We start from the raw sequence: 26463 nt of genomic DNA on the forward strand, positions 1-26463 counted from the left end.
AGATGCCAATGGGACCATGGCTGTATGGGATTTGACAGTGAAATCCTGTTACAAGGCTACTTAGATGAAAACTTTGTTCCATTCCATGAGACTTGCTCCTAGGAAAGTGTGGATAGGATTGCAACTCGTGTGCGTGTGTGTGTGTGAGAGAGAGAGAGAGAGAGAGAGAGAGAGAGAGAGAGAGAGAGATGATTTTAAGCTAACAAAACAGGCTGGAGACCAGGGAGGAAGAGGGTTGTCCTTGCGAACAGACAGGAATCTAAACATAGCTCCCTTGGTCCATGCTATACAGACTGAGAGTGCCAAGTATGTGTGTCACCCAGAGCCATATCTGGAACTATGACAGTGATGTAAGATTCCAACCACATCCTGAAAAACATCAACTGCCTTATTCAAAAATTCCACTCGTTTCCAGTGCCAGATTCCATAGGTGGTGGTGGTGGTGGTGTTTTTTTAATCAGCTGGGATTTTACACATTTTCCATCTGGCTAAAACTCCTCCGTGCTCTTTTCTCACAAAATGCAGCAGGATTTCCTTGCTTTACAACATAAAGGGATATATCACTTTCAAGGATATATCACTCTCCCTCTTTTACTGGATGCAAGGAGGGGGGGGGAGAGATTGCGTTTCACCAAAGTTTTCTGCAACCTTTGTGAAGTTGTACAAATCTGAAGCTGCGTCCAGGCTGCAGGCTCACGGAATTGACTTCTCAGCCTGGGGCTTTATTTGTTGCATCCTTTGGGCATGCCCAGACTTCAAGGACCTTCCTAGGCCCTTTAAAGGTCTCCCACAAATGTGCATGTGCTACTTTGCGTGAATAGATGCCCCTACAGCTACATTGTAATCATAACAGAAATACATATAAAGGGCAGGAGATCTGGAGCCCACCACAAAAGATCCAGGATTCTGGGCTCTTAGGTCCCTAACAACACCCCTGCCAGGTAGGCAAGCGTTTCACTGCAGAGAAATCCCCAAGCCGCTGTACCTGCCAATCAAAAAGGCTCACCAACACTATTGGTAACATACTGTTCCTCTCCATTTGTCTTATTAAATAATGATTTTTTCATATTAGTATTGATAATATGGTATATATTTTTAAAAATCTGATTAAATTTTTTAAGAAAAGCATTTACATATATGGGCAGTTCACGATAGCTAGCAACACATTTAGAAGATTATTCCCTTGGCATTGGTCTCTATCGGGGGTGCTGCAAGGGCAGGATTGTCAGAAAGAAATCCAAGAGCCCATTCAGCAGAATGAGAACAGCTGCCCCACCCCCAATGCAACAGGGCTGGCTTACCGCATCTTGAAGTAATAATACTCATGACCATCTGAAGATGGTTGAAATGAGATAAGGCCATTGCATCCAGAATCTAAAATTACAGGCCCTTATGAGAGCAGCAAACATACCAGGAAACTATGAGCCAAGCAAATACTATGCTGGCCTGATGGTATTGTGTACAGGCAACGATTGATGAACGCGCATCTGAATGAAGTGCAATCGTGCACACATGCATGGCGCCAAACTCAGATGTGACCCCAAAACGCCACTAAACACATCACAAAAAGGGCAGAAGGGGAGCGAGATGGAACAGGGAATGGAACTCCCATGAAAAATAGTGACCAGCTGTACATAGCATTCTTTGATGTTTGCCTCTTTTGTATTTTATTTTCTGTGTACTGCTTACAGACAATTGTAGTTCAATAGTATAAAAACTGTACACACATACATACATGTGGGGGGGGGGGAATGAGCCGACATTCATTGTAATCATAATAAACAACTTTTATTCAGCCTCTTTCCCATTCCTTCTAATTTCTGAGATTTTACCAAGCATTTCACACATACACACACACTTTGAAGTCTCTCTTTCCAGCAAAAAGGGCTATTCATGTCCTTTTTAAAAGAAAGAATGGGAGAAAGCTGCAGTGCTCGCAACGCTGAGTACTTTTGAATGCACAGACACAGGTTGTGTTCACTTCAGGATGCGAACAGGGCTCCGGAACAGATGCCATTCGCATCCAGAGGTACCACTGTATTTGCATTTTTGGGTGTGCTTTTGAACTACTAGGTTGGCAGGAGCTGGGACCGAGCAACGGGAGCTCACCCCGTCATGGGGATTTGAACCACTGACCTTCTCATTGGCAAGCCCAAGAGGTTCAGTGGTTTAGACCACAGCGCCACCCGCGTCCCTTATTAAATGATCTAGTCACACCTAATGCTTTATCACTGTTGAAGGAGAAGCCAAGCAGGATAAACCTGGCCACTGAGAAACAAGAAGACCCACACACACAACCCACTGGGAAACCCATGTGAGCTACTCTGAACTTTTGAAAGAGTGAAATATTAACACAGTTTTTATTTTAAAAGAAAATGGAGAGCACATGCCTGCAGCTTGGCCCATGGCCTCCTTTGTGTGTTTGTGCACTAAGTACAACATAACAGAATGGGGAAGGCTGTAGCTCAGTGGTGGAGCCCCAAGTTCCACCCAGATGGGGCTGACAGAGACCCCAGTCTGAAACCCTGGAGAGCCAATGACAGTCAGTGTAGAAAGACAACACAGAGCTAGATGGACCAGTCAATTATTGACTCAGTGTATGGCACTTTTCTTGGGTCCCTGCAGTACAAGAAGTAGCTGCATCTCAAGGCAGAAGGTCAGATCCACACTACCAAACTTCACAGCAAAACTGCTCACTTATGGTGGAAATATCCTCCTCTGGCAACACAGCCCCCATCCCCCAAGACCCTCTTCAGAATGCACATAACCAGATGGGGGAACCTAGGTGCAGTAAATAAATTAAATGAATGTAACAGTGAAGTGCTGAGTCCAGTCATTTCCCCCAAGAGAACAAGAACAGCTCTGTGGCTTTATTGGTGCTTGTAATTAACACCTGGCTCAAACACGTTTATTGGCAAAATAGGAGAAAGATGGGGGAATGGAGGGGAAATCAGCCTTGAAATTAATTGCCTGCCATTTCTATGGGCTCCTTTAACAATGGCATTATTAAAATGCAGTCCTGAAAATAAAAAGAAGCTTGCAGTTCCCCATCTCTGTATTTCTATAGTGAGCCACGGTTTATATTAAAGTAATGGATTTCCTCCAAACCCAAAACACTGTTTAGAATTATTCTTACTCAAATGTTTATAGGCTGTGGAATTATTTGTCAGAATGGTTCTTTTAACGTAACATCTTTATTGCCTTACTGCACCAGAAGACTTCATTGTAGGTGAATTTCAGCATTATGCGCACCTCAAATCCTGTAACAATACTAATGTACAGTCATACCTCGGGTTATAGATGCTTCAGGTTGCTTTTTGGGGGTTTCAGGGGTTGCACTTTGCGCATGCGCAGAAATGCTGAATCGCAACCCACGCGTTCACAGACACGCCACTGCGGGTTGCGAACACTGCGGGTTGCGAATGTGCATCCCGCACGGATCACGTTCGCAACCCGAGCTTCCACTGCATCTATTGATTTTAAGTGGGTTTTAAATACCATTTTTTAAAGAACTTTGATGTTCTGTTTCATCAGCGACAGGCTAGAGGTCAAAGCAACAAAGGGAGTTAAGTGCACCTTCCCTTTGTTTTCTCTCACACTAAGATTTTGCTTTTGCCATGACTTCATTATAGGCATGTATTTAAAATAAGTATTTTTCAACTGGCTTCACTGTTAAGATTTGGGAAACAAGATATTTCAAGAGAGGGAGATTTTAATTTATTCATTTTTAAATAAAACTCTCCCTGGGAATGGAATGGAGGCGGGTTGGAAAGTCATGTGGAAATCAAACATTTTGACTTCCACCATCTTGGGCTGCAACCGAGCAAATCTCAGAAAATAAATACACTCATCCAGATTTCATGTAGCACCCAGAATCAAAACTGTATGGGAAGCCTTAAATTGATTCAAATTCTCAAATGCTGTAGAGCTTATTAAGGTAAAGGTAAAGGTACCCCTGCCCGTACAGGCCACTCTTGCCAGACTCTAGGGCTGTGCGCTCATCTCACTCTATAGGCCAGGAGCCAGCGCTGTCCACAGATACTTCCGGGTCCCGTGGCCAGTGTGACAAGCTGCATCTGGCGAGCCAGCGCAGCACACGGAACGCCGTTTACCTTCCTGTTGGTAAGCGGTCCCTATTTATCTACTTGCACCCAGAGGTGCTTTCAAACTGCTAGGTTGGCAGGCGCTGGGACCGAACGATGGGAGCGCACCCCGCCGCGGGGATTCGAACCGCCGACCATGCGATCGACAAGTCCACCCGCGTCCCTGTAGAGCTTATTAGTTCATTGCTAATATTATGCATAAAAATGGTTCAGAATGATGAATGGTGATGCCCAGTCAAGATGCATTTGGAATCTTGTATTTAGGTACAATTGTTGTCATATTGTTGTAAATGCAAGGAAAACTAAAAGAAGAAACAAAAAACAAAAACAAAAAAAGGCAGGATACAGCACTCAGGCAGCACCTGGGGCCTGTCTTCCACTGTGTCAACAGTTTGTCCAGATTATTCCAGCAGTTCTGAGGGCATCCTGTTTGTTCCACAGTGCATTGTTTTATAGAATTTTAAGCACCTGCTCTTTTTCTGAAACCCCTTTGTCTGGCTGGTTTTTATTTTTATTTATAAATCAGATATGTTCTCGTTGTCTTTCCTCGGGCTTATTAAAGTGCATGGGAGTCATGACAAAATATTTCCAAGGAAAACAATAACAGAAAAAATGCATAGCTATTCTACTCGGCCCCTTTTAACCCATGAATCCACGTGCTATGGTCAGAACAGCAAGTTCATACATCATAATTAAACCATTGTATTTTTTTTACCTGCTGGAGCTTCAGAATGCCCCAAAGATTGTTGACACTTTGTTGGTGTTTTTATTAAGTATTTTGTGTCCTCAATTTGTGTTTTTATGTTGTGAACCACCCTGTGATGTTCGAATGAAGGGCGGTATACAAATGTAAGTAGTAGTAGTAATAATTTATTATTATTATTATTATTATTATTATTATTATTATTATTATTATTACCAAGCCCATCTGGCTGGGTTTTCCCAGCCACTCTGGGCAGCTCCCAACAGAATACTAAAAACATGATAAAACATCAAACATTAAAAACTTCCCTAAACAGGGCTGCCTTCAGATTTCTTCTAAAAGTCAGATAGTTGTTTATTTCCTTGACATCTGCTGAGAGGGAGTTCCACAGGGCAGGTGCCACTACTGAGAAGGCCCTCTGCCTGGTTCCCTGTAACCTCATTTCTTGCAGTGCAGGAACCGCCAGAAGGCCCTCAGCACTGGATCTCAGCGTCTGGGCTGAACGATGGGGGTGGAGATGCTCCTTCGGGTACACTGGGCTGAGGCCGTTTAGGGCTTTAAAGGTCAGCACCAACACTTTGAATTGTGCCCAGAAACGTACTGGGAGCCAATGTAGGTCTTTCAGGACTGCTGTTATGTGGTCTTGGTGGCCACTCCCAGTCACCAGTCTAGCTGCCACATTCTGGATTAGTTGTAGTTTCCAGAATTCTATCATGTGGGAAGCAGTTTAGAATGAAAGCAACACCATGATCAGAGGGCAATGGCAAGGAAAACGGAATAAATGTCCAAGGCCTTTTTCCACAAAAAGAAATCCAAGCATAATAAGAAACGCAGTGGCTGAGTTATTTTGCTGCTGCTGTTAAAAACAGAGTTAATGCTCCACTGATTTATATTTTTTTAAGTATACCAATCTGGTATCAGGGGTCAAATGTAACCCAAGAAAGCCTTGCTAATTAAATATAAGGAAGTTATTAAAGCTTTCACCGAGAGCTCTGTTTCCAGTAAAACAATATAGTAGTCCATATCCCTCGGGAGGTTGCAGACTCTCTTTCCTCAGAGGTTTTCAAGCAGAGGTTGGGTGGCCATCTGCCATGGATGCTTTAGTGGAGATTCCTGTATTGCAGAGGGTTGGATTAGATGACCCTTGTTCTCTTCCAACTCTATGATTCATCATGGTTGAAGACTACCTGGAATGTGGAGCTGAGAAAGACTGACACAAAGATATTGTTTTTATTGTGTGTGTCGTCGTCCCCCCGCCAGTGCTGCCAGGAAGCATTTTGGCCTCATCTGTCGATGGAGGGCTAACCACAACTCTCTGCAACTTTAAACTGATAACACATTTCAGAAGTGGGGGCGGGGATGGACAGAGGCAGGTGCTGGGGAGATCAGGTCCGGGAGGATTCCAGTAGCACAGCAGCTCTTGCAATTCAAGCCCTCCCGACTGAGAAAGCCATTTCCAGTTGGATGAAGCCGAGTGTTTCTTTGAGCTTAAGTTGGCACTTATCTGAGGCATTTCATTCATTGCCAGGAAGCACATGCCATGTGTCAATCAGCCTCCTTTTGCGGCTTTAGGACCAATTAAAACAAACTTAAATCCACAGGCGAGGTATCCTGCCCAACAGCTGCACTTCTGCACTCTAACTCTTCTGAAGACAATAGTGAGAGGGGAACATCGGAATAAAGGATGCTGGGGAAAGTCCTCTGCTTTCATGAAAGCTATTCTGCATGTCACGGAAACGCAGGCAGTGTTTATGTACATCAGAAGCAACCCAGCTGGCAGAATAAGGGCCAGCATTTACGCTGCCAATACTTAACACTGTTTAGGTTGAAAATTTGAACATCTTCAGAATCAGGTAAGCTACCTACAGGCTGACCTTGTGCACATGAAGCAGCGTGCAATAAATTACTACCCTTTACTGAGATAAAGACCACTTGTGCCACCCGCGCTGCCCTTAACTCATGGTTAAATATGCCAAAATCTTGCCCACTAATCCTATACAATTAGATTTTCTTTTGTTTTCAGTTTAGAATTTACTATATAAAACCCATTGATTATCCATACATCCATAGATTCTGGAAGTGGCACTAGACCTGTCTAACAAGGGGATTGACTCAGGGGTACCTGCTGCATACATGAGTTGACTAGGTGGGGACTGTAGATACTATTGTGTCATCGATACCTTCAGACAAACTAGCTCCACTTGATTCGCAACATCATGAGATGACTGTAAAAGGCAATATATGTTGGGAAACAAATGGTTGTGAATCTACTACGCCAAGGCCCATGCTGTGTGAACTAAAACTACTGGAAGGCCCCCTTTCAAGTCCTACTGATAAATACATTTACTAAAATGAATTTCTTGAAATCCATTTGCATTAATGAATTGAAGTTCACCTCTTCTTTGGTTTTTTTTTGGGGGGTGGGTTAAATTAACATTATTTTCCTTCCCTTCCCTTTCACTCTGATGCATGTTTGAGCAAATATCTAACCTGTTTATGGGCATGTACTGCCATACTGGGCAGTTAGCAATTATTGTGGAGGGGGGAGGAGCAGACAGAAGAGGAGCAACATCAGAGAGGGGGAAAACAAGAGAAGCAATATGCTTCCAATGCTTATCTCCCACCAATTCCAATGATATTTATACATCCATTAGGCAATTCCCACATCTTAAAAAAATAAATAAATCAGGAATACTGTAAGTTAATAAAGTATAAGTATGGTATCTGACGTATTCAGTTTAGACCCACTGTGAATTTTTTTTTAATTCAACTATTACATTTGTATCCCAACTTTCCTCCAAGGAGCTCAATTAAGTAATAACTGACTTATCATTGATTTCAGTAGGTATATATCCTATTAAAACTGAAACTAAGATTTAACCTCATTACATTAACTTTCTCTGCTGAAGTGCTGCATCTGAACAATCAAGAGGGCAGAGCAACACATGTGCATTTTACCTTTGCACAGTAGACTAGTTTCTAAGCACACTTTCTTCCCTGTCCTCCATCCATCCAAGCCTGCAAGAGGCATTCTTATAGTCCAAGGACACATTCCAGTCAAGCATAAACACACTCCAGTCAAGGAAGGTGGGAAGCAGGGCCCAAGGGCAAATAGAGAGGTCTGCATTTGGCTAGAAGTTCCTCATCCCAAGTTTACACTGTCCTTGAAAAAGATTTTTTTTTAATGAAATGGTGCCGAACAATTTAAATGAATCAATAACTCATTTTTTGATACCAGATTGTGCCTTCACTGCCCTCTACTTCTCACATTCACAGGAAACAATCCCATGGAAAACTGTATCAGAACATTTTTAATAAAAACAGTAGCCATGATTTTAATGCTGTGATCTTGAACAATCCTGAGTAACAAACCTTCCCTCTCTTTCCCACCAGATGCAGTTACTCTCAAATATATTACCAGGAATGTATGGCCCTGTGCACAATCCAAGCTGAGATGCTTTGTGGGAATCAAAGTAGAATTTACTAACAGATCATCTTGTTTTCCAATTTCTAAGAACTATTTAATCACAGAGGAAACCACTTACATTGGACATGATCCAACCAAAGTCAAGCGCTCTGGCATTCTCTTGACTCCAACAGGAAAGATAAGCATGCGCTTCTCTCCCTCTCTCTCTCTCTCTCTCTCTCTCTCTCTCTCTCAGCAATAGGATTTAAAGATGCTTAACTCCAGCCATTGTGTTCTAGGCTACATTATGCTTTATGGGGTTTTTTTGCAGGCTTACCCCCACCCCTACTTAATATGCATTAACTGGATACACCATTTACAATATTTTAATTCTAACAGTGCATTAATCACATATCTACCAACTATGATAAGGAACTTGAGTATGTAGCCGTCTATAATTTCCATTAAATAATGATAATGATAATAATGATAAAGATTTGGGGGGAAATAAATTAATCCGTACACCACTCCAGTGTGTTATATGTAGCAATAGGATCCTTAGCTGTGTTTTGCAACATAGCTTTAGCCTTGGGTCTTTCTTTAGACTTCTGTGACCATCTATTTCACAAGTAAAATAAATCACAAATAAGCCTCAGGTTTTCTTTCATTTCAGCTTTATAAATTACCCACATGGGGCAGGTATCCTTTGCACTCGTCATGCAAACCCCATCTTGAAAGCCAGAGGGGCCTCTGCCTGTGGATGACACTGATCACTTGATAGCTCCAGCAGCTGGGGGAGAACTGCTTCAGGGGCTGGCTTTCATTAGTCTTGCCACCTGGAGAAGACTGAATCGAAAGAAGGTTTTACTTTATACATATGGAATAAAGGGGATAGGGCTATACATCCGTTTATTTTGGGTTTCCTTCACTTATCAAAGGAGGTGAAAGTAAATTGTGGCTGTGGGTTAATTCCCCAAAAGAACACCCCATATTATATCTGTTCCTACCCATTCTTAGCACTGATTGTACAGGGTTTTGTTTAGCAAATGCATCCAAGTGATGATTGTACCCAGCTAAGTGTTAGGGCAGTATCTTAAAAAGCAGAAAGCAGAGACATCACCTTGCCAACAAAGGTTCGTATAGTTAAAGCCATGGTTTTCCCAGTAGTGATGTATGTAAGTGAGAGCTGGACCATAAAGAAGGCTGATCGCCGAAGAATTGATGCTTTTGAATTATGGTGCTGGAGGAGACTCTTGAGAGTCCCATGGACTGCAAGAAGATCAAACCTCTCAATTCTTAAAGAAATCAGCCCTGAGTGCTCACTGGAAGGACAGATCGTGAAGCTGAGGCTCCAATACTTTGGCCACCTCATGAGAAGAGAAGACTCTCTGGAAAAGACCCTGATGTTGGAAAAGATGGAGGGCACAAGGAGAAGGGGATGACAGAGGACGAGATGGTTGGGCAGTATTCTCGAAGCTACCAGCATGAGTTTAACCAAACTGCGGGAGGCAGTGGAAGACAGGAGTGCCTGGCGTGCTCTGGTCCATGGGGTCACGAAGAGTCGGACACGACTAAACGACTAAACAACAACAAGAAGAAGTGTTAGGGCTTTTGTGCTCTTACCACTTATAATGATATAGTTGCTACTGTTTTCCTCCAGCTCTTTTTTTCTTTTCTTTTTTTGGCATGCTGCCACACAACGTTGTAGCTAGTATTCTGATTTTCCTCCCATCGCAATGGTCCTATTCTGAGAAGGATTAAGTTGGATCCAACCCTCACAGCCTGTTCACATGATCTGTGAGCCACTTTGAGGATCTCAGGAGAATCAGGATACAAGTCCACTAAATCAATCAATCAAGCCATGCAAGCCCTCTCCACAGCAAAACATCCACTTTTTGAATCACAGCATACCCACAACTCAGGTTATCTGTGTGGGTGCTGATAAACAATTCCTTTAAAGCAGAAGTGGTTTCTGCAGTGATGTTATCTGTATGCTTCAATGGTAGATGGATAGCCCCCGAGGGTATATCACACCATCTGAAAAAAGACCTGAGGATCCAGGTCTGAAGGCACACAGTACAGCCATTTGTTGTAACAAAGGAGGTCTTGGGCCAAAATCATGTTGTGGTGGCAGATTTGTATCCCTTTAAATGGAGTCCTGTCCCGTTCACAGGTAAAGCAAGGTATGGAATGAGGATGCTGAAGCCAACGGGACACATACCGCTTGTCCATACATTACAATGAACAGAAATAAAAGCTGTCTCTACATATGTACAAGTGTTTGTGTGAAGGAGTACATATGTATTGATTTGCACAGCTCACCTATTGTGTATACAAATACACCAACGATACACTTGTTGAATCTTACATGTATAAGTGTACAGCTTAACTATTTGGATACACAGATTGCACACTGACTGAACGAAACGTGTGAGAAACCCTATGAGTGTGCAGTTCTGAAATGCCCCATCGTGTCCTGCTGTTGACAACCTTTCACTTACAGCTTCTTTCCACAAGCGCTCCAGCCTGGTAAAGAGGGAAATGTCTGGAAGTTGCCCCAATAGAGAGTTAGATACATATATCTTCAGGCTTCCAATATGAACAGACGCTGCTACTTACTAATGGAACTTAACTGTTTTTTAAAATAGAAAACACAGTTGAGACCTAAAGCTTCTAGCAACAGCCAGCCATCTTAATTGATGGCACAAACAACAACCAGGGCCCCTTTTTTAAATAAATAAGTATATAGCATTTGTGTGTGTTTAGGTTGTTCTACTATTGCTTTTAATGTTCATTTTTGAGCTTCTTTTCAATCTGAAAAATCAACTAATAAATAAAATAAAATAAAAACTTAAGAGTAGACCCGTTGAAAAGAATGGACTTAAAAGTTTGGCATGACATTAAGTCAATTTATTTCAATGGAGCTACTGAAGAGTATGACTTGTCAGATCCAGGGCCAAAGAAATAAAAATGAGGATCTCATTAAAATTAGGATCTTGCTATAAGGCTCCAACGCAAACAAGAAGCCAAACAGCAAAAGACACCTCTGGAGGCTGGCTGCCCTTTCTGCACTTGTTCTTTGCCTCTTCCCTCATAAAAGTCAGAATCATTTGCATTCCAAAAGCAGGAAGAGCCGGTGGGCTGTTTGCAACTCCTGGCAACCTTGTCTTTGGTGATAGTCACAGGTGCAGGCAATTAACAAACCGGCCCCCAAGATGCGGCCCAGCAGGGTCTCCCTCACAAAACAGTAAAGGGACATCCTAGAACCCAGCTGGCTTACAAACAGAACTGAGGGGAGAGAGGCATTTGCGCCCATTTCTCTCTTTTCTAGCCCCCATTTTCTTTTGAAATTGAGAACACACGTCGGGAGTCACTTTGAAGTCAAAGTCGCAGAGGCTGCTTGAATGTGATATTATTGATTTCCATACAGTCCTCCTTTCCCGCAATGCGGATGTGCATTTTTGAAACCTGTTTAAGAGGGGGGCCTTTTGATCTGTCTCGTTCGCCAGAGCGATATATATATAGATTTGAAAGTATACAGACCTGGCGGGTGAAAAGGGATGGTTTGCCTGGCTCGAGACCATGAACCAAAGTCCAGGCCTTGAAAGCTCTTTGCAGCCTCTCTCTCAGCCGAAAGCAATTTTCTGGAATGGGGGAGTCAAAGGTCACCAACTGTCCAAACACAACAAGAATGACATTGTGCTTCTATGAGTTAACAAGAGAATAGATATTGTTTTAGGGGTATTTTCTCAGAGCTGGACCCCTTAGAGTAACTAACAAATCCTGAAGGGATTGGGCTGTTGTTTTTCTTCTTTCATGTTTAAATTCTCACAAGCCACAGAGTAAGCAGCACAGAAAGATCGATGCATTTGCAAAATCCATATATATATATATATATATATATATATATATATATATATGTTTTCGTAGATTTTCACGGGTACAGGAATGCAGGTTTTGGTGTCCTCGGGTGTCTTCCCGTGTAAAAGTTGGGGTGTCTAGGCGACGTTTCGACGAGGTCTCACTCGTCATCTTCAGGCTGGTGCTTTCGGCTTCTTGTTACTGGAACAGAGCGGGATCTCAGTGTTTGAGTTCCTATAAATACTGTAGAGGGGTGTGGTGTATTGCCTCAAAAGTTCTGGGCAGAGGGGAAGTTCCCAGGCTAGTGTTCTTTTCTTCTTTTGTTCCTTAATTACTTGAGGGATATCTTGAGTGATTTCTTGAGTGATATTCTGAGTACCACTTAGGTGGGTCATTAGGTGTGGATTAGTTGCTAAAGCCTTCGTGTCTTGACCTCTTGAATTTGTGAAGAGTTTTTCTGGGAAGATGGCTGTACTGCACTTAGTTGTGCTTTGGCTTGGCTTCGTGTATAGGGGCGAGCTGTGGTTTTGTGCCCTGTGCCAGCCAGATCTGTGTAGGGATTGCAGGGGGGTGCAGCATCCGGAGTTGCCACTATGGTTTGGTTACTGGATGGTGTCTGTAATTTATCTGTGGAGAGGGTCTGGGTTTGGGTCTGGTGTGGTTGATTGGTGGTGGCGTTCTGTGTGCCTCTGGATCTGGTGTCGGTTTTTGTGGGGAGGGCTAATTTCCAGATGTCTGGCAGGCGGGACGTGTCGTCACGCTTGTTCATGTTGTGAGGGTGTTTCTCTATCTCGATGGCTTCCATGATTATTCTCTTGTGGTGATGTTCCATGTTAAAGAGCAATTTGGAATCTGCAAAATTAATTTCGTGTCCTGTTTCTTTCATGTGTTGGAAAAGAGAGGAAGATTTTTCTTCTTTTTTGACGGCATTCTTGTGTTCTGCGATACGTGCATTTATTCGTCTGTTTGTTTGTCCAATGTACGTGGCTGGGCAGACTTTGCAGGGTATTTCATAGACCCCTTGGTTTTCCAACTGGATTTTATCTTTGGGGTTTCTGAGGATATTGGCTATTTTTTGGTTGGTGCAAAAGGCTGTTTTGATATTGTGTTTATGGAGGATTTTGCTAATTTTATCTGTAGTGCCCTTGATATAAGGAAGGAGGGCCATGCCATTGTTTTCTTCCGTGTCTTGGTTTTTGGGGGGTGTTTCTTTTTGGATTAGCTTCCTAACCCTGTTTTGCTGGTATCCATTGGCGATTAACACATTTGAGAGATTCTGTAACTCAGTTGTCAAGTGGTCTTTGTCAGCCAGGCGTTTGGTTCTGGAGATGAGGGTCTTGGCTACGGAGTTTATTTGTGCAGGGTGGTGGTGTGATTGAGCATGTAAGTAGCGGTTGGTGTGTGTTTTTTTCCGGTAGATAGTGTGTCCTAGGGAGCCATCAGGTTTTTTGTAGATTAGGACGTCAAGGAAGGGAAGCTGGTTGTTGGCTTCTATTTCCATAGTGAATTGTATTTTGGGGTGTAGGCTGTTGAGATGTGTGAGGAAGCTATCTAGTTTTTCTTTCCCGTGTGGCCAAATTACAAAGGTGTCGTCAACATATCTGAGCCAAAGTTTGGGTTTGTGTTCTGACTTGTCTAAAGCATTGGTTTCAAAGTGTTCCATGTACAGATTTGCGATGACCGGTGAGAGGGGTGATCCCATAGGTGCTCCTTCTATCTGTTTGTATCTTTGTCCATTGTGGATGAAGTACGTGTTGGTTAGGCAGTGGTTGGTCAGGTCCAGGATGTATTCGGGGGGATTGTATTTGTTTTGAATGGCTGTCAAGGCTTCATTAATGGGCACTTGTGTGAAGAGAGATACAACATCGAAGCTCACAAGTAGGTCATCGGGATGTAGGTTTTGCTTCTTTATTGTTTCTATGAACTGGAAGGAGTTTGTAACGTGTGAAGAGATGGATTCTGCATAGGGCTGAAGTTGCTTAGCGAGAAATTTAGCGAGATTTTGTAGAGGTGAGCCTATGGAGCTGACTATTGGTCTGAGTGGTGTTCCTTCTTTGTGTATCTTGGGGAGGCCGTAGAGTTTGGGGCATCTGGATGATTTTTCTCTGGGGATGATTCTTAGCTGGATTTCTTCACTAATAGGAGAGGCTTTTATTTTGGATTTGGTGGTTTTTTCCAGATAGGTGGTGGGATCTGTTTTTATAGGTTGGTAGGTAGGGTCTTGGAGTAGATTTGATAGTTTTGCTTGGTAGTCCGATGTGTTCATCACAACAGTGGCATTACCTTTGTCTGCTGGGAGAATGATTATGTTGTTGTCTTTCCTCAGGTTGGTGAGTGCTTTCTGTTCTTCTTTGTGTAAATTGCTTCTGGGTGGTTTGCTGGAGCAGAGGATGTTGGTGACTTCAAGTCTGATTTTATTGGCTTCATCTGGGTTGATTTTGGTTAGGCTAGCTTCGACTCCGCATATGATGTTTTCCGTGGGGATGCGTCTCGGGGTAACTGCAAAGTTGAAACCTTTGGAGAGTACTTTGGTTTCAGTTGAGGTGAGGATCCTGTCTGATATGTTATGAACTGTTTGTTTCATGGGTTGTTGTGGAGGGTGGCTGGGCTTCTGGCGTCTCTCTAGTTTGTGGAGTTTGTTGGTGTGTGTGTCTGTCTTATGTGAGGTCTCAGTTTCAGCTCTCCAGACGGCTAGTTGTTTGCATTTGTCCCAGAGTGCAGGGTGGATTTTGTTACAGAGTTTGAGGTGAAGAGTGAGCAGATCTTTGTTGGTTTGGTTTAGTAGGTATCTTTTCTTATGTAGTTCGTTTCTGATTAGGGATAGTTCAGTTCGTTTCAGGATCCTTTCGGTAGCTGGGGTTTTAGAGTGGAATTTAAGTTGGAAGCATGTGGGAATTAAGTTGTTGTCTCGGCAGTTGCGTAGGAACAAGAGATCACATAAGATGGTGGCTCTTCGGATTTCTAGTATATATATATATATATATATATACACACACACACACACACACACACACACACACACACACACACACCTCCAGATCCTGAACCAACAAAAACCAAACTCTGTGCAAACCCCAGTTCTCCAGATGGTTTCACAAATGTAGAAATCCATAAATCTTCCTTTCATGTTTCTCATTTCTGAAAGCGTTTTAAGTATTTATCTATCCCTTCCCTCTTTTCGGCTAGCCTTTGGGTATGGGGGCTTGCAAACCCCCAGCCATCTCTTTTTAGCTTGCAGTCTGTACTTTTGCACACTCTGTTGGAAACAGCCCATCTAGTCACCAGCAAGCTCCAAGCATGACTTCATCCTTCAGAACAAATTGCTGTGAAAAGCGCTACACAGGAAGGAGGGCTGTAGGTCTATTTTTAAACACACTGCCTGTCTCATAGCTCAAAAGAGTGGTAAGAAAAGTTCAATCATTCAGGGCCTCTCAGTGTATCCTCTCTCCCTTTTGACTAGACCTCCTTTGCTAGGAGAGCGGGGGTGAGGAAAAGACAGAGAGAAATCCTGAGGAGGAGACAGAGTCCAATTATACTCCATGGCCATAATCCAACATAAGAGGACGGCCTGCCTAATTCTGTTTGGGGTTGGGCAATTCAAGCATGCAGGTGCTCATATTCTACAATTTTGTTGCACAGCAGGGCTGCCTCAGTGAGGATTGCTTGTTTGAATTCTACCCTCACATCAACCAAACAGAAAGCCAGCAGTCAGAAAGTTTATTTCCCACCTCATGCCTGATGACGTAAACCACATACTGATTTCTACAGTGAAGGGCAGTGGCATAGCACGGGTTGCTGGAGCCTGGGGCGGGGCAAATGTTGCGCCCCCTTGGTGTACTGGGCAGCTGGGGTGGATGCGTGTGCCAGGTGGGCACATGGAGCCCACGTGGAGGGTGAATGGAGCTTGCCTCCAATGGGCTCCTCACCCGCTGCCTCCATCCATCTGCTTGCTAGACAAACCCACCTGCCACCGTGCCTCAGCTGCCAGGGCTCTATGCCTGTCCTGGGGCCATGCACCCCTTCAAAAATGTGTGCCTGGAGCCATGCCCCCCTGCCCCACCACGCTATGCCTCTGCCAAAGGGTGATGTAACATTCGCATTTTGTAGACGTCACAAATGCAAAACACAGAGCATTATCCAATGCACTCATTCTATTAGGATTTCTGTTTGTGGAACAGAACTTGTGGATGTCCCAAATCTACTCCAGAAGGCTGCCCAAGTGGGGGGAGAGACCCAGAACAGATGTTGGGGGGGGGGGAGAAGGAAGGAAAGTCCCAATGTGCAGCCAAAGTCCTTGTGATAAGAGAACGAGTGAATTGGATGCCACCCAATAGTTTTCAAAAGTCAAAATATTTTGAACATGTGCTTGGGGGAGGTCATTGCTCATAAAATGACTTCTGCTGATCACTGTGTGGAAGTGATGTGTTGAAACGAAAAGCAATAAAAGGCATATTTTAGGGGAGAAGAACTAGGGCTTTCCAAACTCTATCAGCCCCAGCCAGTGTGGGGGTTGCAGTCCAGTAATATCTGAGATGCTACAAGTTCCCTATCCCTGCTCTTAGGGCAAGGATATAGGGGGAAGCCTGGTGTCTGTTAGGAAACCCTACCTCACGGCACACAGTGTGAAATGCTGTCCAAAAAGCATGTGGTATTACATGTTGATAAACTATTAAGGGAGCAATCCTACAGCAAGATCTGCTGAGATGAGTGAGGGTAAGATCTACCAGATCTCTGGTTGAGCCAGAAGGTTCCCAGCACCACCAGGCTACACTACCAAGACTCCCCATCCTCAGCTCAGACAGAGACACGCCAACCTATCTCCACCATCCTGCCAATTGGCTGAGCTGAGCCTGGTGGATATTGTTGGCTTTTTGCAGTATAGTGACGCTGCAGAGAGCTTGCTGGGGAGATCATGCATTAAAAGGAAAGGACTCAAAAATAACTTAAAGAAGGTTTTAATAAGAAAAACAAAAACTCCATTAACACTAAATATATTAACAAACAAACATGACCCAACCACCAACTCATCCCCCAGGGTAATGGGAGAGCTAGGTGCTGCTCCTTATATACTCTAGCCAGATGCTGACACACCTTAATCAAATACAACTCAGCAGCACCTGCTATGTTTCACAGCTGTAAAGCTGGGTCTCGTTATCTTGCTCTGGCCCTTGCTCTGGCCCCTTAAAGACATACACATGGAGTGGAACAATGATGAACCTTTACATTTAAAGTAACCATTCAACATTTCCCCTGCGGTTCATCATTGTGGAACAAAAACATAAAACATACTTTGTACATGTTTTTCATGTGTAACCTTTGGAAGTGCTTCTTGTAAACTGCAACCTATAATGTTTGGTATGTTTAAGGTACATTACCACTCTCTTAAGAGCTGAGAAACATTGCATAGTGGGCTTTTCCACATTGTGATGCATCTTTTAACAAAAGCTTAACTGTTTCATATTTTACACTTGGCGAATAGCACAAATCATAATCTTCGCCTGGAATTTGTTGAAAACCCTTAGCAACTAGTCTTGCTTTGTACCTTACAACTTCATTTTTGTCATTCATTTTAACTATAAACCCATTTTGAATCAATAAGTCTCATATCTGGGGTTTGTGGTACAAGAGACCAAGTTATGCTCTTTTAAAGAAGCTATCTCAGAGTTCATAGCTTTATACCAATTTACAGCTTGGTGCTTAGGTAAATTCTGAACATCACTGTAGCTTTTTGGCTCAAAAACCACCTTATTGGCATACACAGTATTAAAATGTTCATCTGCAAAACGTTGTGGCTTCTGCCTCTTTCTATCTGAACGTCTCAGTCCGGAAGGAGAGTCAGACTCCTCAGACTTAATGGGACTAAGTGAACTACTAGTTTCAGGTTGTAAATCATCATTGTCAGACTGAAGAGGTGCCTGTAGGCTAAGCTCATGGTCAGAAAACTCAAGAGAATCTAACCTCCCCTCAGGTGCCTGTGACTTTAAATCAAACAAATTATCAGATCCAACAGGCTTTTTGTCTTTCCCCATTAATTCAGAATCACCATTTTCTCCTGCTGCTGCTGCTGCTGCTTCCTCTTCTTCCTCAGTATCATTTATACCATCAGTATCTTGGAAAATAGCAACCCCATTCCAATTTACAGTTTGTATCATGCTTCTGGTAATATGAAATTTGCCAGTTGCTGGTATGTAAAACCTGTACGCCCCCTGCTGGTAGCCCATTAATTTTCCCTGAACACTACGTTCACCCAATTTCTGCTTAGCAGGATAATGCATAATTACATCTGAACCCCAAATACGTAGGTATTTCAGATTAGGGCGTTTTTTAAACAGCTTCTCATAGGGGGTGACATCTAAACCAGAATGATAACTGCGATTTCTAACATAACAAAAGGCATGGAGCGCTTCAGCCCAAAAGTCTTTGGGCAGATTAGCATCGTGCAGATAAGTTTTAACCCCTGCCTGCAGGTCACGCTGCACAACTTCAACAAGCCCATTTTGCCAGGGACTTCGGGGGCAAGATAACTCATGAGTAGTCCCCTGCGCTTCCAGGAATTTCTCAAAATCCTCAGAAACAAATTCCCCGCCCCGGTCAGAAAACAGGTTCTTAATTGGTTTGTTAAAGTGCGTTTTTACCCAGTTGCAAAAAACCTTGTACTTCTCAAATGCCTGGGACTTCTCAGCTATTGCATAAGTCCAACAATATCTACTATACTGGTCTATCAGAGTAAGCCAGTACTTTGAACCTCCTAATGAGGGTGGGAGTGGCCCAACTAAATCACAATGTACACGCTCAAATGGCTCAGTTACTTTCCTATCTGAGCACCTACCCTTGCGTGCAACCTTAATCTTATTCTTGCAACAGGATAGACACTGCATAAAGAATTTGCATGGTTTTAAGTTAAGGCCATTAACAATATTCCTTGTCTTAATTACATCAGCAAAATTCAGGTGTCCCAGAATTCTGTGCGCCATGTGGACACACCCAGAATGTGGTCTTACATTCCTCAACCCCTGGCTTGACTGTGCTGCTCTGCAATTTATAGGCAATTGGGAGTAGGTTCGAAAATACAGTCTATATAAACCATCAGATTCCCGGGCATACAATAGACGTTTGTTCCCCTCAAAAAAACTCACACATTGACTTTAAGAAACGCACAGTTATCCCTTGATGAGCAAAGCACCTTACTGATAATAAATTGTCCATTGACGGGCAATAAATGCAGTTCGCTATTGTAATGTTTAAAGAGTCAAGTTTAACAGTACCCCTGCCAAGCGACTGCAAGACTTGTGAATTGGCTAAATGTACATTACCAATTTCCTCTTCGAAAGAAATAAACAAGCTTCGATTGTTGCAGACGTGCTGGGATGCACCTGAGTCGATAACAAAAGACTTCCACTTGGCACCTTTAATTCTTTTACGATCTTTAGTCCGAGCATGAAAAGCTCGCGGCTCGTTTCTGTCTTTACGGTACGATGCCGGCTGCTGGGCTAACGACCGTGATTGACGAACAGAAACAGGCTTGGGAGTACTTTGCTTTCTTTTGGATCTGCAGTCCCTTGCAAAATGTCCTTGCTTATTGCAGAACCAACAACGCTTTGCAGCTCTAAATGCAGTTGTATCATCACAGGTTTGCATATGGCGTTCCTCATTCTTTCTGGAAACAGGAGTGCTTATGGCACAAGCCTCCCTTCTATCCAACTCGCCCATTAATCTTGCCGTTACCCCTTCCACAGTTAATTGTGCTGGTGGAACAGCAGATATCTGGCTAGTTATACCATCAAAGTCCTCATTAAGGGAACAAAGGATGATAAAAACATACTGAATATCAGGTATCTCCATGTCCCTTTGAATTAATTCACCGCGTATTGCCTCCAGACGTCTCAAGTGTGCTGCCAAATCACCACCAGGCTGCAACTTCGTCTGGTACAACTGCTTGAAAAACGTCAATGCAGACGCTGACTCTTTTCTAACATGCACTGCTGCAAGACTGTCCCACATTTCTTTGGCAGTTTTCTTATTTCTTATATAGACTACTTGCTGGTCGCTGACTGCCAAATTAATTATCGCCCTGGCTTTTGCATCTCCTTTCGACCAAGCATTAGTTACAGGGTTAGGAGGGTCATCAGTTACATAGGTCCATACTTCTCTAGAGGTCAAAAGCGCCTCCACCCGAAAAGACCATAAACTATAGTTCTCATCTGTTAGCTGTGGGAAGACCAGAGCCTTCTCAGCTTCAGGAACCCGGTCAACCATTCTGGAACTCTTCCAGACCCACAAAAACTACGCTAACAGGAGAAGGAGTTTTCAAACCTTTCTCAGAGTCCAAAAATATGCAGTCATCCACTCAGCAGCTGGGCCCATAACCAAAGATGTTGGCCTTTTTGCAGTATAGTGACGCTGCAGAGAGCTTGCTGGGGAGATCATGCATTAAAAGGAAAGGACTCAAAAATAACTTAAAGAAGGTTTTAATAAGAAAAACAAAAACTCCATTAACACTAAATATATTAACAAACAAACATGACCCAACCACCAACTCATCCCCCAGGGTAATGGGAGAGCTAGGTGCTGCTCCTTATATACTCTAGCCAGATGCTGACACACCTTAATCAAATACAACTCAGCAGCACCTGCTATGTTTCACAGCTGTAAAGCTGGGTCTCGTTATCTTGCTCTGGCCCTTGCTCTGGCCCCTTAAAGACATACACATGGAGTGGAACAATGATGAACCTTTACATTTAAAGTAACCATTCAACAGATATTAAGCTGGTGCAAACCCTGAAAAGGGGGTGGGAAGGGACTTAGGTTGGATCCTAAGTGAGGTTTTCCATGAGGTTTCTGAAACAAACATTGCACACATGCATTTTGATATGTATGATTGGAGTGGGACTGTGCTAAAGAAGAGGGTTAACAAGGATTTGGAATGAATAACATAGTTAATGACCTGATATATTTTCAAGATAGTGGAAGGGATGATCCCTAGGGATTTAGTGAGCTGTTTGGAAAAAAGAACATCCTAAATACTTAAAATGAATCCTTAAAGACCAACACATATACAAAATGGTTACTCTGCACCAATCTACCCCCAGTCAACCTAGTCCATGATTACCATTAGGTATCTACTTTACTGGCAATGATAATAACAATACTATTGCGTTCCCTCCACAGCGTCACGCTTTCAACGTTGCAGGCCTCCCCATCCAAGGTCTATACAGAGGAAATATGAAATGTATAAGAAGATTGTGAAGGTGAACAAACCCTGCTTTGATGAGATGCAAAAACATTCATTAGAGCAGTGGCTGAAGACGTCGACACTTATTTAATGAATTTTTAAACTCAAAACTGTTAAGCAGCAATCCTATTTAATGCCATTGACCTTTAAAAGAGTAGCTAGCTCTGGGTTATGCTCTTGCTAAAAAGGACACTGTGGTTTCTATCATTTCCGTGTCTCCTCATATGCAGAGACATTCTTGCCTTAGACAGCAATTATGGACTCAGGGAATCTCAATTACCATTTTGAAGGGCCACCCTATGCGTACTTTGCAGTGATTATTCTTTGCTAACAAAAGGATCAGGGAACCCTGGACCACACAGCTACTGCACTTGGAGGAATAGCCCATTCTCATATCTGTCAACACTTGAAAAACCAGAAGAAATTGATTAGGCTTCTCCTTCTGACTTCAAGCTGGTTCCAACTTCACACTGCACAATAAGCCAGTTGTTATGCACTTTAATAAGTTAGGTATGTTTTTAGTGTGCATGTACTCATATATGTTCTTGTCTTATAAGAGACCTTTATTGCCTCCAGTCAAACTTCTAAGTACAAATGTTTTTTTCTTTATCTTTTTTCTTTTTCCATATAAACTGCTGCTACATTTCTAATTTAATGTACCTCTGCTTTTCAAAGCATGCCAGTCCTTAATGTACTTAATCATGTATTACGATTACATGATTACTTAATCATGTATTGTTGTGCCCACACTGAGAGGAATCCTCTTTTGATTCCTCACCAAAGTAAACATCACAGAACAGCAGCCCTTGGCAAGGCACCAACAGCCAGAACAGGGGGATCTGGGCACCTCAGAGAGCATGGCAACCCAACCTCCTTCTCAAAACACAGGTAGCACCTTTAGAGAACTGAAGGTGGCAGCTCAGCACCCAAAAGTCCTAGGGAGCACAGGCACTTAAAGGTGCAAGCTCAGTCAGCTACCAGATAACAAAGTGCCCATATGAGAAACAAGTGCTCCTCAGGAGTAAATGGATGCTCATGAGCAGGCATGCCCAAACTCAGCCCTTCAGATGTTTTGGGACTATAACTCCCATCATCCCTAGCTAACAGGACCAGTGGTCAGGGATGATGGGAACTGTAGTCCCAAAACATCTGGAGGGCCAAGTTTGGGGTTGCCTGCTCATGAGTATGCTACTCCTTGTGAGTGGATCAAATCCTCAGGCAACCACATGGCCTGCAGCTGTGCTCTGAAGGATCAGGCTCAAAAGCCTTTAGTTCCAGGCAAAGAGTTCCAGGACAATGGGTTGGTACCAGCTCTCTGACTTGTGCATCCCTGCCTGGACACAGACACATTGATTTCGGCCTTTACCTAGATGCTTGCGCTACCCCTGCATCAGATGGCATTTCTGGTGTGGTTCATTGTTAACTTGCAACTGTTCTTCCTGGGCTCCTCCTGCACCTGGGATGAACGTTTAGCTTAGAAAAGAACATTCTGCTACTAGAAAGATGCAACAGGCAATGCTAACTTAATCACAGGACTTGGTATTCCAACACTTCAAAACAAAATTGCCTGTAGACGTATGTCAAAGCCCAAGATGCCAAATTGCCTCGGAACTGAAGGGAACAGCACTTATCCAGCCGGTTTCCTATAAGTGTGACCTCAGTCTGGAAGAACACACCAAGATCAGTACCAACCCAACCACAGGACTAACGTCTCTCTGGGCATGCGCTGGCAGCCTGTATTCAAGATAACAAAGGGGGTGAAAGAAACTTGAGCAACTGATTCCATGATAGCTGGGGGAGGGAGAATACTAAACAGTTATCAGGATATTTGGGCTAGATTGGGTAGAGGGTATGCATCCACCTGGAGCTACAGAGCATGTACAGTTCCAAAACCCTGTTCCTTTTTCCTCATTCTGAATTCCTAGACTGGCCATCTAGCTTTTAAAACTCCCATACCTCTGAAAGTAATCCCTCCAGCGCCACCAGAGAGTTACCGTAATTGCTCTACTGAACTTTATTCAATAAACCCAATGTTTTTGCCTTTTCATCCATAGGGGAGTCTCACTTGTTTTCCCCCTGCTTGTTTAGTTTGGGTTTTTCGCACAATGCAGTTAGAAGACTGGTTAGCTGAAATCAGCAAGGGGCAAGGAGGTTGGAGCACTGGCTTCTTTGTAACTTCGGCTAACATTGTCGGTGGCCTTGACCATACTGACTGTGGCTGATGGGAGTCACAGGTTCTCCAACCTTGCAGCAGAAAGAGGTGATGGAAGTCTTTGGAGTCTCTGCACTCAATGGATGAAGAGCTTAATAGTGTCTTTAACAGGTTTTCCATTAAACCACCACCCTTGTCACTGGAACACTGCCTTAAGAAAAGGAGATCAGAGCTAAGAACATGGTAGGAAAGATCTATTACTAACTTTTAGCACTTATCAAGTCAAGGCTGTGACAAGGGGACAAGCAGCTTAGAAGACAAGAAAAGCTCTGCTGGATCAGGCCAGTGACCCATCTAGTTCAGCATCCTGTTCTCACAGTGGCTAGCCAGATGTTTGTGGGAAGCCCGTTCCCAGTCAGTTCTGCAACACTTACACCTCACACCAGGTTCTGGACACCACTTAAGATTACATTTCCAGATGCTTCCCGTCTGCACAATTCCATGACCATCTGTTCTAGAGCACACTCCTCCTCTCAAATGCTGTGCAAACAAAGATCTCACTTAATTTGGCCCAAATGGACGTTCTTCCCTAGTGACTACAGTTTCAGGGCCTGAAATGGTTTGGCTAGAGGAGTTCCCAGCCAAACAGGGTCCAGCAAACATTGCCATAAGAGTGAAACACTGCACTGACATTTTGTGCTGGCTGAATGGTCAAAGCCTCTGCTTGTTTAGGAATGTGGAACTCTCCTTCCCTTGTAGTGAACGCAAAAGCTCTTGCACTTGGTTAAATCCCTTGTACATATGACGCCTGCCTTCAATCTTTGATTTGTGTCCCAGGAATGACCAACAGGCTACTTTTAATGTTAATGAATTAAGATCTAGTTCTCGGTTTAACTTTGTACTTTAGTAATTTACCTCTTTGGTTTGCAGCATGGTATATGAGACACACTTCAGTACCAAAAAGGCAAGAAAAATCTGAATAATTTCTCAACCTCTTTAATAATAATAATAATAATAATAATAATAATAATAATAATAATCAGCATACCACTGTATTTCCTTCGCTTGGGTTTTTTTCCCTTGAGTTGTCGCACTGACCTTTGTGTACAGCAGCAAAGTATTTATTTATTCTTTATCTGTCCATTCTGTGACAATCGTTTTGAAAAGATACTTTTAAAATGTCAAGATCCTTTATGTGGAGAGGGGTGAGGGGAGGAAACAGCTACTTGCTTTATTTACCAACACACACACGTACACACATAAATCAAACCAGTCCCCCCACATTCATTTTTTATGAAAGACCCAGATCTCAGAGATTATGGTGAGCAATTAGAATGGAAGAAGCAGACATGACACAGCTGGAGTTGTTTTAGATAAAATCAGAGTAAAAAGGTCGGTATAACTCAAGGTATATTTCCTACTGCTTACATGTAGGGTTCTTTAAAACCAGTTCCTGACCTTCATTCAGTTCAAATTATTTTATATTCTGAAAGCTATGTGGAAAACCAGCCTTACTGACAAAGTAAGCAAATCAGGGATGAATCCAAAATAAAGGCACAGATTATTAATCTTCTGTCCTATGATAAACAATTGTGTAAAGGTGATGCGTGGGAGATCATAAATGGGAAGACACCTCAGCTCTGTTCATGCATCGGACATTGCTGTATTCAGTTTGGCAGGGGAAGGGCTGGTTTTAGGCTCACGCCAACATCATATCTACTTCCTTCCCAAACTGTATGGGGAAGAGCTCAGTAATAGAGCATATGCTTTGCACACACAATGCCCCTGGTTCAAGCCCATCATCTGCAGGTAGGGGAGATCCACATCTGAAAGCTGGGAAAGCTCCTGCCAGTCAGTGTAGGCAACCCTGAGGTTGATGGGCCACAGTTGCCTTGGAAAAGGCCCAAATGTGGGATTAGATGCTTGCTTGTTGTGTCAGCTATGCAACCATGCCAAGGAAAGGATAGGGCACCCTTGGATCTAAAGACATCTTGTTACCTAGACATGCCCACAGATTTAGCCCTGGAGCTGATGTCATTAATTTCCCTTCCACTGAAGTCAAGGGGAGAAGAGGGGGGGAAGTGGTATGACACTGCTTGACATGTACAGTGTGGCTGTGGCTGTACCTTCCAATGCCACCTCCTGTTCTAGGGTTTAACCCAAGACATCAACTCTCTTGGCCCACTAGCTTTTGCTGACAGGTCCAGAGTTTCACCTACCTGCGCAAGCAGTTACGAAATCACTACGGATTCACAGAGTTCTGTGTATCCCCATTACGTAGGTCCAGGTGGAAATATTCATTAAACTATCTGAAGCTCTGGACATTAATTAAAACGATTGCTTATTCATTTGATTTCCAAAGCTCTTTCATACGTACTGGGAAAGAAGATTTGGAAACTGGATGAGAGGTGTTGCTGGCTGATATATGCGCACAGATGGCTCCTGCACATTAAGGATGCAGGAAGGGACGGGGAGGGGGGAAAGGAGTACAACATCTTAATAAAGTTTCACATCTGGCAATGAAATATAATTTAAAAGTTCAAATATTAAAGTGGCAGTTGTGTTATTTGCTGTAGCGCAATGTAACATGCAACACAAATCATTTCCTGAGGGCAGGATCCAGAAACAGAATTCTGAATGACTAGGGTTGCCAAATGATAATAATAATAGTAGTAGTAGTATAATAATAGTAGTAGTAGTAGTTTCAGTGTATCTGAAGAAGTGTGCATGCACACGAAAGCTCATACCAAGAACTAACTTAGTTGGTCTTTAAGGTGCTACTGGAAGGAATTTTTTTATTTTGACTATGGCAGACCAACACGGCTACCTATCTGTAATAGTAGTAGTAGTAGTAGTAGTAGTAGTAGTAGTAGTAGTAATCACCCTTCCAAAATGTTTTTGCCTACTATTGTGCCTTTTCCAGCACAGTTTCAGTGAGTTCCACAGCAAGTTGGGTATAAACCCCACAAATACCTCATTGATTTCTTTCTAGCATCTGCTTTTCTT

General features: G+C 43.1%; 1 long non-coding RNA gene across 5 annotated transcripts in view; it reads right to left on the minus strand.

Annotated features, from left to right (window-relative positions):
• The window catches only part of LOC310714004, a 338331-nt gene that overhangs the window by 44536 nt on the left and 267332 nt on the right, over positions 1 to 26463 (minus strand). Inside the window, exon 6 of one of the 5 annotated variants that reach the window (XR_014529499.1) lies at positions 11756 to 11856. The exons of the other annotated variants lie outside the window; for them this stretch is intronic. This is a non-coding gene — a long non-coding RNA (uncharacterized lncRNA). The remainder of the gene's footprint in view (positions 1 to 11755; positions 11857 to 26463) is intronic. 5 annotated transcript variants of the gene reach the window in all.

This window comes from Podarcis liolepis, assembly GCF_965112155.1.
Source record: "Podarcis liolepis genome assembly, chromosome: 8".
Classification (NCBI taxonomy): Eukaryota; Metazoa; Chordata; class Lepidosauria; order Squamata; family Lacertidae; genus Podarcis; species Podarcis liolepis.